The sequence below is a fragment of the Pristiophorus japonicus genome, chromosome 10, assembly GCF_044704955.1.
Source record: "Pristiophorus japonicus isolate sPriJap1 chromosome 10, sPriJap1.hap1, whole genome shotgun sequence".
Taxonomy (NCBI): Eukaryota; Metazoa; Chordata; class Chondrichthyes; family Pristiophoridae; genus Pristiophorus; species Pristiophorus japonicus.
Genome location: NC_091986.1, coordinates 19,195,726 through 19,211,298, shown reverse-complemented (window position 1 = coordinate 19,211,298; position 15,573 = coordinate 19,195,726).

Below are 15,573 nucleotides of genomic sequence, written 5' to 3'. Positions count from 1 at the left end.
TGTTGCAGTATAGGGGGTAATTTTAACTCCCAAAACAGGGGGGTTTAGATCAGGTAGGAGGTGAAAAAGGTAAAATTCTGAAACAGGATCCCAATCTACCTTAAGCCCGCCCACTTCCAGTATTGATGATGACGGGACGAGGGGCAGGCAGGAGACCGGTTATCGTTGAAATCTTTTATGGAGGATGTGTGCATTCATTTTAACAGTGTTTCTCTCTTTAACCCATACTGGCTGTGTTTCCCTGACCTCGGGAAACCCGACAGGTAAAAGGAGGCGAGAAGGGCCAAATCCATAATAACTGTCTTGACAGCATTTCTGGAGTCACATGGCTCTGGGCAGCCAATCCAGGAAATGAATTTTCTCATTCATAATAATGGGAACTCCGTAAGTAGGAGTTCTGATTATTATAATTGAGAAACACCGCCCCCCCAACACCAAAGCACCAATAAAAAATAGGAAAGAAAATCACATATTTAACATTAATTTAAATTAAAGTTTAAATATATATATTTCTGTTTTTTTTTTTAAGTTGTTAAATTATGGTTTAAAATAAACTTACCTTAGTGGGCAGAGTTTTAACATTAAAATGTGTTTTTTACATTTTTTTAAAAATGTTTTTGTATGTTTTAAAACTCTTACGCTGGTAAAAGTAAGCTATGTGCCTGCTTTTACCAGGCACAAGAGTTTTAAGGACATTCGATGGGTAAGAGATGGGCAAATACCGCAATCTTGCCCATGGGAATGGCTGCCGAGATGTGTGTGATCTGTCAAGCCAGAACTTGACAGATCGTAAAAGCCGTTTTTCGGCGCATGCGTATCGTGCACCGAAAACCGGCTTTTGCGATGCCTTCCCGGGTCCGTACACACTCTGTACGGACCCGGGGATGCCAGGATTTCAGGGCCATTAAGTGGATAGAAGAGGTAGGTAAAGGGACTCAGTGCATGGAGTTCCTACAATGTGTACAGGACTCCTTTCTAACCCAATATGTAAAAAGCCCAACAAGGGAGGATTTGCAACTGGCTATAGTAATGGGGAATGAACCAGAGCAGGTAAGAGAAGTAAAAGTAGGGGAACATCTGGGCAATAGTGACCATAATATAATACGTTTTAAGATAATAATTGAGCAGGACATAAGTATGACAAAAACCAGGGTAATAGATTGAAGGAAAGCTGAGCTTGAGGGGCTGAGAATAGAACTTTGGAAAATAAAATAGGTAACAATAATGGCAAAAAAATGATGTACAACTGCAATAGGAAACATTTAAAATAGTGGTCAACAGAGTGCAGGAAAAATATATTCCGCTAAAAGGAAAGAACAAACTAAACACTAATGGGACTCCATGGATGAATAAAGCCATAAGGGAACAATTGAGGGTAAGGAAAGAGGCATACATTAAGTATATATACAGCAGGGGAGTGCATGCTAAGTGAGAAGACAAAAAGATTCGGAGAGAAGTAAAACAAAAAAATTGGGAAGTCAAAGAGGAACTATGAAATTAAATTATCAAGAAACATGAAATAAAACAGTAAAATATTTTACAGGCACATCAATACAAAAGGAAGGTTGGGATGGGAATAGGGCCATTAAGGGATAGACAGGATAATACACAGGTAACGATAGATAGATGGCAGAAATATTAAATAACTATTTTGCTTCAGTATTTACCAGGTAGACATGACATTGGATGATGAGATTAGTAATGAGATAAATATATTTAAAATAAAAAGAGGGGATATATTAAATAAACTAATCAAATTGAAAGAGTATAAAACCCCTGGATACATCCATGCATTTTAAAAGAATCTAGGGAAGAGATAGCAGAGACATTACTACACATTTTTCATAATTCATTAGAAAAAGGTGTCATGCCAGAGGACTGGTGGATAGCTAGCATAATATCTATATTTAAGAAGGGGATAGAGCATGTCCGGGGAATTATAGACCAGCCAGCTCAATATCGGTGGTGGGAAAAATAATGGAATCCCTGCTATAGAGAAAATAGAAGAACATCTAGAAACCAAAAATCTAATGATGAATAGTCAGCATGCATTTCAAAAGGGAAAGTCTTGCTTGACCAACCACTTTGAATTTTTTGAGGAGCTAACGGAGAGAGTAGACAATGGTCATGCAGTCGATGTAATTTATCTAGATTTTCAAAAGGCCTCGATTTAAGGTATCCCATAATAGACTGATGAACAAGGTCAGAGAATGCGGTCAAGGGACAAGTAGCAGAATGGATAGCTCGCTGGCTTCAAGAGAGAAAGAGAGTAGGGGGTAAAAGATAGCTATTCACAGAGGCAGAATGGTGTTCCACAAAGATCAGCGCTGTTCACAATTTATATTAACGATTTAGACTTTGGAATTGAAAACACAATTTCTAAATTTGCAGATGACATCAACTTGGGGGGGAGGGGGGGCGATAGTCAATTCTGAGGAGAGCTGCAGCAAATTACAGGAGGACATTAATACATTTACAGAATGGGCATATAATAGGCAAATGAAGATTAACACAGATAAATGTGAGGTATTACATTTTGGTGGGAAGAATAGGGAGGTCACTTATTACTTGGAAGGTGCGAATCTAGATGGGATAGAGGAACAAATTCACAAAGGATGCGACACAGGTTAACAAGGCGATTTAAAAAAAAGCAAACCAAGCACTAGGGTTTATTTAAAGAGGTATAGAATTGAAAAAAGTGGGGAAGTTATGCTATACCTATATTGAACCTTGGTTAGACCACACTTGGAGATCTGCGTACAATTCTGGTCGCCATATTATAAAAAGGATATAGAAGGTGCAGAGAAGATTTACAAGGATGATACCAGAAATGCAAGTATACATGTCAGGAAATGATCAATAGGCTGAAAAAAGAAGGCTGTCCTAACAGTGGTCTTTAAAATTATGAAGGATTTGATAGAGTGGATACAGAGAAAATGTTTCCACTTGTGGGGAAGAGCATAACTAGAGGCCATCAATACAAGATAGTCACCAAGAAATCCAATAGGGAATTCAGAAGAAACTTCTTTACCCTATGAATGATGAGAATGTGGAACTCACTACCACAGGGAGTGGTTGAATTGAATAGTATAGGTTCATTTAAGGGGAGGCTGGACAAGTATATGAGGGAGAAGCAAATAGACGGTTAAGCTGATAGGTTTAGATGAGGAAAGACGGGAGAAGGCTCGAGTGGAGCATAAACGCCAGCAGGGACTGGTTGGGACGAATGGCCTGTTTCTGTGTTGTTTATATCCTATGTAATCCTATGTAATGTAATCAGAAGCAGGAACTCTATTTTATTTCCCCCCTCCTTAGCCCAATTGGAGTACCAAATGACCTGATCATACTGTGGGTCTCACTTTAATAAATGTGTGGTCGTTGAGGTCCTAGCAAGGCAGGTTGTCAACTGCATAATGAATTGTGAAAATATAACTACCTCTTAGCAGGAGATTTATTTAGGTTATTTTTGCTTGTGAATTTCAAGGGCAATATAAGAATACATACGCTGCAATGACATGAACATGCATTTTCAAGAAAATGTTGACAAATATCATAACATATTTAGTAAATAATAACCAATTCCTCCCAATGAATTGCAAGCCAGTAATCCTTTTTTGAAGGTTCAGATTATGAGCACAAACCACTTGTGGTTTATCGTAGCTTCTGAGCTATTAATTGGATTAGTATCGTGTAAATGAGCGAGAGGTAGATTGAATCCTCTATATAACGTTACTGTTATCATTTAGCCATCCATGTCAGATCAAAAGCAAGTTAATTGATGGAAACAACATTTTTACATAATCTTAAAATAATGGTGAGCCAGATAAAAGAAAATATTTAATTGAACTATCTTTTTAAGCTTAACCGTAAAGCATTCTCAGTCAACCCAGGAGTCGTGGCTCATTATTCATTAATCGGTCCTTGAGCCAATAGGTGTGATCTTAATATTCAAAGGGATTTTGCAACTTATAACCTTCTATAAACCTTGAATTGCACAGCAATGTCATACAAATTAAATTATTGGATGAGAAATTCTGCCTTTCACAGAGAGTGGATAGATAAATGAAGAATCTTCTGCATAATTTAGATTTTGGTCAGGCTATTAGTCACCATTTTCTATGAGTTACATACATTTCCAGACAAATATCAGGCATTTTCGTTTTAAGTAAATTAAACTGACATTGTTAAATAATGCAGAAGATTCAGTATCACTCTTTTTATTCTTCCATATATAATCTTAATGGGTGGCATTCAGTTTACATAAATTTAAATTCTATGCTCTGCTAACAAGCATCATGTGTATTTCTTCTAATTAATTGAACTATTTTGATATGACTTACATTGTTCTCACTGCATAGCTTAAATCCCAGCTTTTCACTCTAAAGCAGCCATCATTCATGGTATGATTAATCATCCACTTTCTGTGTGCAGCAATTTCAATTGTCCTCACCATCCCAGTATTGAACTCTGTAGGTTTTAAGATATACAGATAGATTCCAATGTGTAACAGGAAATAATATATAAATTCCTGGGTGCTGTTCATCTCTAACATCTTCCAATTCTGATGAAAGGTCATCGATCTGAAGCGCTGGGCTAAATTTTAAAGTGGAAGAGCACGAGGGTTTGGGTACGGGTGGGAGGGGAAAGGGTTAAAGCTGACAAGAGACAGCGCATCGGGAAGCCGATTCCAACCCGTCGAATTCCGCATTGAACTCCAGTGCGTTAGGCTGCTTGCACGCAGCCCTCTCGGGAGAAGCGGCTTGCCAATTAACATATGTTAATCGCTCATTAGAGCGATAGTAACACACTGTTTTCACTTTAACGCCGGGGCCCACGGGTTTCCCGGGCTTCCTGAAACTCGCCAGTGAAAGTAAGGGGAGAGCACAGCGGAAATTGTGGGGACTGAAGCAATCTCAGTCAGCGATTCAAATACATACTCTATACTAACACCTGGTTTCTTACCTGCTGGTGGGATAGGTTTTATTCACAGTCACAGTAATTGCCTTCCATACTTTGGCGGTTTGTTCTATCATATCAGGTTGGGCGCCACTTATGCTGCCTTAGATTGAACCCCCGATGAGGCCCAAGATAACCAGCAACAGTACCCAGATCCTGCTGGTCACAGACTTGTAGCTACACAGCAGAGAGAGGATCAGCAGGAAAGGAAGCAGCAGAGAGATGCAGCTCGCAGGAGGCACTATCCATGAAATAGGATTGACAGGCAAAGGATCCGTTTGCTTGACATGTCTCAGGAGGCTCGGGATGTCAGGTCAGATGGTGTCAAACATCTACAGCTGCTGGGCAAAGTCCTGCTGCCAGCTAGACCTGGTGGCAATGCATTGCCAGTGGCTTTCGAAAGTCACCACCGCCCTCAACATTTTGCCTCCAGATCCTTCCAGGGCTCTGCCATAGAAATATCCAGGATCTCCCAGTCGACTGCACACCAACGCATTATTCAGGTGATTGAAGGGTCATTTGCCTGAGCCGGCAATTAGGCCAACTTTGCCACCAGTGATGCCAATCAGAATGAGCAGGCGCTCGGCTTTGAGGTTAGCTTCCTGCAGTTATGCCCAGAACAACCATGAATATTTGTCAACCACAGAGCCTGCCACTCCATTAATGGGCAGCTGATGTACAACCATAAAAAGATAGAAACACAGAGAGGCGTCACTGAAATCAGGCCCCTGGCTTTTCGCGTTTGGACTCCATTCTGGCTCTTCCTACTCTTTGGTTTCCTACTCCAAACTCTTTCAAAGTGCGTGTTTGGAGTGTCCCTTTAAATATTGCAGTTGAGATAGCGTCATTTGTGTCTACATCACGCCCACTGCTGCTGATTGGACGGGGAACTTGGAAGTAAAATTATAATGAAGTGGCTGAGTTAAAAAGCCACTGACAGATGTAGTGCACTTACCTCCAGGTTTCCCGCGCACTATCGGAGCCCTTCTCCCTCACCCCCCCCCGCGCCCCCAGCTCCCAGCGCACCGCGGAATTAAACTCTGGGCCGTTAACTCTTTCTCGCTCCACAGATGCTGCCATACCTGCTGAGTACCTGCAGTACTTTCTGTTTCTTATTTTATTATAAACTACCTCATTGACCAAGCTTTTGGTCGCCTACCCTAATATTTCTTTACGTGGCTTGTGTCAAAGTTTGTCTGATAGCGCTCCTGTGAAGCATGTTTTCCTACATTAAAGGCGCTGTACAAAAGCAAGTTGTAATTTTATTGTAGATTTCCAAAATTGACTGTAGTATCTGGAAAAAAAGCAGAGAATGTCTGGAAAATGTCCTGAGTATGCCGCAGAGGTGAGTAACTTTGCCTGCTGCCAGGGTTCATAGGAAAATCGTGGATGCGATACCCGCCAATTTGCGACACATACTGGGTCAAGTGATTTATTGACTGAGTTATTGACTGGCACATATTCAGAAAATTTATGTTCAATTTTTAGTTCATGATAGTTGTTGAATTAAAGAAAATATGTCCTTGAAATTATGCTGGGGATAATAGTTTGAAATCTGAAATGCATTTATCTGCTGGTTCAGTGGAGATTGTAGACACGAACCTTTTTATTTAAATCATTTCAACACTGCCACTAAAATCTTAGAGGAGCGCTTAGCAACAAAAGAGTTCAGACAAAATTATCCCATGAATAATTTGAAGGCCTATATTGTTTCTTGGAACAAATATTGCTTCCAGTTAAAACAAAAAATGCTGGAAATACTCAGCAGGTCAGGCAGCATCTGTGGAGAGAGAAACAGAGTTAATAGCCGGAATGTTGGCAGTGCTCAGAGGGCTGGATAGGTGGTGGGTCAGCTGTTAAATGGAAAATAATTGACAACAGGTCAGGACCCACTGTCTACCCGACACCATGCTACTTTGTCAGATGTTGGGTCTGTCAATGCTGAACAGACCCGGCATGCTGCGGCAGGAGAGGCAATTTAGATAATTATGACCTCGTTCACAGCCCATTAAAATTAATTTTGAGCTGAACTTACCATTTTGCTAGAGTGTCCACGAGGTTTTCGCTGCTCGGGTCGTCAGGGTTATGCGACTATGAATTTATTTCTTTACTTGACAGCTGCAAATGTGCTATAAAAGCTGCCAACTCACAGCTAGCCACTTATTAAGATCAAGAGCTTTTGCTTACTGCATTAAGAAGGCCGAATGAGCTTTATGCAGGTTGTAAGTGCGTGGAGCAATCTCTCTCTCTCACCATTGACAGATCGCTTCTGTCATCTCAAGTTCAGTTGTCATCTATTACATTAGCATCGGTGCCCTTGAAACTATCTCACCTCAGTCCTCAGAATCCCACCACAATCAGCCCCAATACCAGCAGCACCAGGCACACCAGCAGCACCAACAACAATACCAACCTTCTCTGCAATCAACTGATGCTGCACAGGACACAGGGAATCTGCACCTGACCACATCGCTGCCCGGGACGCAAGGTATAGACGCACCATAGCCAGTTTTACTTCACTTGATGCTGTCACATGACGTGCCAGGTTGACACCACCCCATACCAACAACATAAAGCATCCCGACAATGTCCAAGCCATTCAATTCACACGCATCACCATTGCGGAAGGTATCGTTATGTTTCACATAGAAACATAGAAAATAGGTACATGAGTAGGCTATTTGGCCCTTCGAGCCTGCACCACCATTTAATAAGATCATGGCTGATCATTCAGCTCAGTACCCCTTTCCTGCTTTCTCTCCATACCCCTTGATCCCTTTAGCCATAAGGGCCACATCTAACTCTGTCTATCTCCGCCTTAAATATATTCAATGACTCAGCTTCCATCACTCTCTGGGGGCAGGGAATTCCACAGATTTATGACCCTCGTCCAGCAGGGTGCCAACCGAAAACAATTCCTGGCTTGTTCTACCTCCCACCCCATAACCTCGCCCCGAGGCACTGAGGCCAATCTTTGTAACCATTCACTGCAACTCACTAAGCCACTTCCAAAGCTGCACACAATTCTGTCCAAGAACACAAAGTGTTGAAAATAAAGATTTCAATGTTCGACAGCACATTAACAGAAACTTTATGTGAACATTGACTAAAACATACAAGTACACACCTTTGTGTGGTGTTAGTTGGTATGATTGGACTAGGATGAGGATGGCTAGTGAGATGGGGATGTGATAATGTAGATAGAGAGGGATGGGTGGAGGTGCAAGGTAAGTTGGTAGGAGTAGGATAGGGAAGGCAGAGTGATGGGGATGTGATGATGTGAGGTTGAGTGTGGCTTTGCAGTAACGTTTCATAATCCACTGAGATTATTGAAAGGTTTGAGCCACTGCAACCTGGTCCTCCTGATGACATCGCTGCTTGTGCCCTCCTGTGCAATGCGTGCAAATCTCCTGTGGAGGTCTCTTGGAAGGGAAGACGGCCTCCATGCGTGCTGTGACTCCCTCCATAAGCCTCTGCAGGGTGTCTTCGGATAGCTGGGTGCAGCCTTGCACCTCTGTGCAGTGCTTGTCAGTGTTTGCAGCACCTCAGTGCTGTAGAATACTGACAGCACAACTGTCAAAAATTTCGACATGGTCCCTTTAAAGAAACCGGCTGATGATGCAACATCAAATGATGTCATCAGACCCACTTCCTTCAATTGGCCGGGAAACGCGCTGGACAAGCAGCTTAACAAGCCCAATCAATGTAAAATCATTTCTACACAGTGGGCTGGAGCCAGCCACGAGATCGGGACCTGCCACCGATGCTGACCGCACAGGACATTCTGAAGTAGGGGAAATCACGGCCAACGTTTCAAGCTGATGACCTTTCACCATCGTTAGCAACCTGAAACATTAACTGTTTCTCTCTCCCCAGATATTGTCTGACCTGCTGAGTGCCTCCAGCATTTTCTGTTTTTATTTCAGATTTCCAGCATCCGCAGCATTTTACTTTGTAGTAATTGCGGTTGACGTTTATAGCAAAGTTGACCATAGGTTGAAGAAACGAATGAAATTGTGTTATGAAGATGGCAATGAAAGATCGAGAGCAATATTGATGCCTCAGTATAATTTCTTTATTTGCATAATAGCTTACTTTATAGTAACATATATCTCGACAATCAGCATGCTTGAGTGGTAAAATGGCAAAGCATTGCTCCTCTTTTATACAGATGGTGTTTTCTTGTAAAATTTGAAGATGTACTTTGTGATCTTGAGAGTTCCTATTTTAATGCAGACTGTCATTGCTCATTGAAGACTGCTTTTCACTGATGTAAGTTAACGGCCACAAAACAAAATTATTTTCATCTCATTAGGGCTTTTTCATTCCATCTTTCTTGTATTGATGCAAATAATAAAATGGATTAAGCAGCTCGCCTTCAATGTCAGTAAATGTTGCAATAACGCAGCAGAGGTAATTTACTGTATCCTACGTGAAGTCTGAATGAATATCAATTATCTATGTTTGAAATTCATGGGATTCTTGGAGAGTTGTTCTTGCATGGTCTGAAAATTGTGGATTTTCATGGGTTTTTTAGGGACTTTAGAAGTCGGGCAGCACAGTGGATTAATCACTATTGATCCAACTGCCCTTCCCACCACCAAAATGTCCTGGTTCCTTCACATTCTACTCTCGCTACAAGGAGAGGTGTTTAATCAGAATAACAAATAATTTGTGTTAAGTGAAAATAAAATACCTGTGTTAAGTGAAAATATGTAAAGATTTATTTTATTCAATATAAGTGCAAATGAACCAGTCCTAATATTTGATGCAAATGTTCCTAATTATCTTCGGAGGATAGGTACACTGGATGAGCAATCAGGGAATTCTAATAGAATGATAGTCTTGAAGGCATCAATGATTTTAGAACAATTACCTTTTTTTAATACAGGATATAAAAATCTGAAGTTATATTGTATAGATCTATGTATACCAGCAGCACGGTACTCCATCACAATAACAACTGATGTGAATGAATCTGCTGACATACCAAGCAATAATGATTTATTATCAGCAAAATTTCACCTGAAGTGTTTCATGAAATTGCTTGAATTTCATAAGTGCACTACTAATATTGTGATTTATGGAGGACTAAAATGTTTCCTCTGAACTAAATGAATAAATACCAAAAATATTCCGAGTCAGCATGTGGGACTTCTATACAGAGTGAGGCAAAATATTTTCTCAAATGGAAAATTGCAAGAATATTTTTACATTTACACAGCTGAAAGGAGATTAAGTTCCATGAAATTCAGTTGTACATGACCTCGTGGCGGCTGTTGTATTATCGTAGCATTGCTAAAGCTACAACAGTATGTGGATCAAGTAAATATGTTTTATTTGTTCCAGCCTCTATAAATGAAGCATTATTGCATTCCTCTAAATAAAGTCAAAAAGCAGATTCACATTTTTATAATTAAAAAAAAACAGAAATATTAATAAATAGCCTCAGTAAATCAGATATCTGTAGCAGTCAGGTTTCTACATTATATGTTACTGTTAGTTGAAGGAACTATAGTGCACTATTATTGAATGATAGTGTTGAAGACTAACTATAGTCAACAACCAGGGATTTAGATTTAACGTAGTTGGTAGAAGGATTAGATGGGCGATGAGGAAACAATTCTTCACCCAGAGGGTGTTGGGAGTCTGGAACTCACTGCCTGAAAAGTACTTGTATGTGCACTTAAAGGGCCATAACCTACAGGGTTACGGACTTAGTCCTGGAACGTGGGATTAGACTGGGTAGCTCTTTGTCGACCAAATGGCCTCCTTCTGTGTTATAATTTTTCTATGATTCTATGAAAATGTTAATGCTGAGAACACGGATTCCAAATAAAAAACATAATTATTGATGATAACAGATTATAGCTTATTATTATTACACAAGTGACTAATATAGACAATGGACATAAGAAATACCAGGGAACTGCTGGATGCCTCTGTCACAATATGTTAAGGCTGATCTGTTGGTGCAGAGGCACAGTGTAGCCTATACAACTTCATTCCCATCAGCTACACAGAACCAACATTATTACTGTTATATATCATTACAACATCACTAAACCACACATATTTACAAGATGGCTCTGAACTAGAATTTCCTTTTATTGTATTTACAGCAGCAGTTGCATTACCACAATAGTCCACTGGGGTGGAGCAGTAGTCCACTAGGTGGAGCTCTATAATACACTTCGCCCACCTTAATGAAGAAGTAATTATAACAAAATAATCATCTATAACTAGCATGGTAAACACAATAAAAGATATGGGGCTAGAACTTCCACTTTTGTGCTTAAAGCCCAAAAATAGGCATTATTTCCGGCGTGGACGTTAAAAAAGGGTTTATCGGTGGCGACCAACCGACTAATGGGTAAAGGCCCCTGTGAAAATAATATTGCTTCCCCGGTTGAGATTTATAATAAATCAGAGGTTTATCCTAGAATAACATTTTCACGTATGTTCCATAATTTTTTCCATTAATAGAGACACTGACAATGGCTCAAAGAATATTGCTGGTGAGACACGCTTGCGCAAAATTGCTTCACCAGCAATATCTTCTTTAGTGTGCTAGGCTCTCACAGAGGAGACATTCATTGAAGTGCTTCTTTGTAGTCAGAGAATTATTTACAATGGCTTCTCTTCCCGCTCCCACACCATTACCTCTGGATACCCAAGGATCTATCCTTGGCCCCTTCTACATCTCAACTACATCGGGGCCCTCAGCAACATCATCTGAAAATACAATGTCAGGTTCCACACATACACTGACGACACCCAGATCTACCTTACCAACTCCTCTCTTGACCACTCCACTGCCTCTGATTTGTCACACTGCTTGTCCAACATCCAATACTGGATAAGTAAAAATGTCTTCCAATTCAATATTGGGAAAACCAAGCCATTGTCTTCGGTCCCCACCACAAACTCCATTCCCTAGCCACTGACTCCATCCCTCTTCCTGGCCACTGTCTGAGGTTGAAGCCGACCGTTTGACAACCTTGGTGCATTAATTGATCGAGCTGAGCTTCCGACCCCATACACGTTCCATCACCAAGACCACCTAATTCCACTCCCGTAACATCACCGGTCTCCGCTCCTGCCTCAATTCATCTGCTGCTGAAACCCTCATCCATGCCTTTGTTACATCTAGACGTTGCTATGCCAATGCTCTCCTGGCTGGGTTTGTATCTTGCCTTGAGCCTTGAGCTCCTCCAAAACTTTGCTGCCCGTGTCCTAATTAACACCAAGTCCTGTGGTGGGAGCCTTCTACAACTATGCTATTGCTTATTACAAATTCTTCTACAGTAGAAGGAGGAATTGAGGTGGCTGGTTGCTGAGTGGCAGTAACCACTCTTGGCGTCTTGGGATTGATGTGGCACTGTATCTCCTTGCACTGAATTGTGAGGTGACCTGACAACTGCTTCCACCCCATCCACTTCCACAGTTGCAGGCTGATCTTGGCCATTTTTGGTCCTGTCTTCTAACCATTGAAAGAATCTTTATGGGATGGGTGTTGTTTTGTATGGAGAAAGAGTCAGACTGAACACTGTGACCTCAAAGTAAAGTGTGACCATAGTCTTTTATTGAAGGTCTCCAGAGTGTCTCTCTAACCTCTGAAACCTCCTTAAATACCTGTGCTCCCAAGGGATTATGGGATCCCTTGGGACTCCAGGGGATGAGCCCTCCAGTGGCTGTACAGAGTAAATACAAGTTTACATGTATAACAAAACTTCCCGCCCCCGCTCCCCAAAGTCAATAGTGTAATTATTTACAATGTGTGTCGATCTAGGGCCCTTCTTGCCCTGGCTGATCGTCTCGATGTGAAAGCTGGTGTTGTTGAATCATTTGTTGGGCCGTCGCTGGGCTGCTGTGGATGATGGATTCTGCTTCGTGGTCAATTGTGGTGCCGGTTGTCACTAGTGTGTGTGTTGGGGGATCAAAGAAGGTAGGGTCCAAGGTTGGTTGCTCAGGATAGTCCGTGAATCTGAGTTTGATTTGGTCCAAGTGTTTCCGGTGAATAAGTCCATTTGAAAGTTGGCCCAAAACACACTGCTCCCCTCTTTGGTCACGACAGTACCGGGAAGCCACTTGGGACCTTGTCCATAATTCAATACAAATACAGGATCATTGTTTTCAATCTCGCGTGACATATTTGCGCTATCATGGTATGTATTTTGTTGAAGCCGCCTGCTCTCTACCTGTTCATGTAGATCAGGTTGAACTAACGAGAGTGTTTGTCTTAAGTGCTCTTTTCATGAGCAGTTCAGCAGGTGGGATCCCAGTGAGCGAGTGGGGTCTCGTGCGGTAGATAAGCAGGACTCGGGATAGGCGAGTCTGCAGTGAACCTCCAGTTACCCTGTTCAAGCCTTGCTTGATGGTTTACACTGCTCCTTCTGCCTGATCATTGGACACTGGTTTAAACGGAGTAGATGTGACATGTTTGATCCTGTTACGGGAATCGAATTCTTTGAACTCAGCACTGGTAAAACATGGCCCGTTGTCGCTCACCAGAACATTGGGTAGGTCGTTTGTGTGGCCCGCAGGCTTTCAGTAGTGGCAGTGGACATGCGAGCCGACATTATCTCCTATTCAATCCACTCGGAGTATGCATCTACAACCATAAGGAACATTTTACCCAAAAATGGGCCTGCATCGTCAACGTGTACCCTAGACCACGGTTTGGAGGGCCAAGACCATAAACCTCTCTGGGTACATTGCTTAACTGTGAGCATGTGTTACATCTGTGCATGCAGGACTGTAAGTCTGCGTCGATACCGGGTCACCACACGTGGGATCTGGCTATCTCTTTCATCATTACGATGCCTGGGTAATTACTGTGGAGGTCACTGTTGAAGGTGTCTTAGCCCTTCTTGGAAACCACTACTCAATTGCTCAACAGAAGGCAGTCTGCATGCATAGACATTTCATCTTTGCGCTGCTGGAATGGCTTTATCTCTTACTGCATTTCCACTGGGACACTCGACCAGCTCCCATGAAGCACACAGTTTTTGACTCGGGACAATAAGGTTTGTCCAGATTTTGATCTGCCGGGCAGTGACGGGTGATTGCTCACTCTCAAATGTTTCCATAACCATATCTAAATCTGCGGGCTGCGCCATTCCCACCCCCGTGGTGGGCAATGGCAGCCTGCTGAGAGCATCGGCGCAGTTTTCTTTGCCTGGCCTGTGGCGGATGGCGTAGTTGTATGTGGACAATGTGAGCGCCCATCTCTGGATGCGGGCCGATGCGTTGTTATTTATCCCTTTACTCTCAGAAAACAAGGATATGAGTGGCTTATGATCAGTTTCCAATTCAAATTTTAGCCCAAACAGCTATTGATGCATTTTCTTTACCCCATAGACACACGCTAACGCATTTTTCTCAATCATGCTATAGGCTCTCTCAGTCTTAGACAGACTCCTGGATGCATAAGCAACCAGTTGCAGTTTCCCGAAATCATTAGCTTGCTGCAATACACACCCTACGCCATATGACGACGCATCACATGCTAGTACCAAACACTTACATGGATCATACAACACAAGCAATTTGTTTGAGCATAACAATTTTCTCGCTTTTACAAAGGCATTTTTTTGGCTTTTGCCCCAAACCCATTCATCCCCTTTCCATAGTAAGACATGCAGTGGTTCTAACAGTGTGCTGAGATCCGGTAAGGAGTTACCAAATTAGTTCAGGAGTCCCAGAAAAGACCGCAGCTCTGTCACATTCTGTGGCCTCGGTGCGTTCTCGATTGCCTCTGTCTTTGTATTGGTGGGCCTGATGTCATCCGCCGCAAACCTCCTTCCCAGGAACTCCACTTCAGGCGCCAGGAAAACGCACTTCGAGCGTTTTAACCTGAGCCCCACATGGTTGAGTCAACTAAGAACCTCCTCCAGCTCCTGTAGATGCTCCACTGTGTCCCGATTTGTGACCAAGATGTTGTCCTGGAAAACCATGGTGCGCAGGATCGACTTCAGTAAGCTTTCCATGTTTCTCTGGAATATCGCTGCTGCTGATCGAATTCCAAATGGGCACCTGTTACAAATGAAAAGACCTTTGTGCGTGTTGACGCAAGTGAGGGCGGTCGATGATTCCTCCGGTTCCTGCGCCATGTAGGCTGAAGTCAAATTCAGTTTCGTGAACATCTTTCCTCCCGCCAGCGTTGCAATGAGGTTGTCGGCTTTTGGTAGTGAGTATTGGTCCTGCAGGGAGAAACAATTGATAGTTACTTTGCAATCGCCACAGATTCTGATGGTGCCGTCTCCCTTGAGGACAGGAACGATCGGGCTGGCCCACTTGTTGAACTCGATCGGTGAAATTATGCCCTCTCGTTGCAGCCAGTCTAGCTCGATCTTTACCCTTTCTCTCATTATGTATGGTACTGCTCTCGCCTTGTAGTGCATGGGTCATGCCCCCGGAATTAGTTGGATCTGCACTTTTGCTCCTTGGAATTTCCCGGTGCCTGGTTCGAACAGCGAAGGGAACTTGTTTAAGACCTGGGCATACGAAGTGTCGTCAGCGGGCGATAGTGCTCGGACGTCGTCCCAGTTCCAGCGTATCTTTCCCAGCCAGCTCCTGCTGAGCAGCGTGGGACCATCGCCTGGTACCACCCAG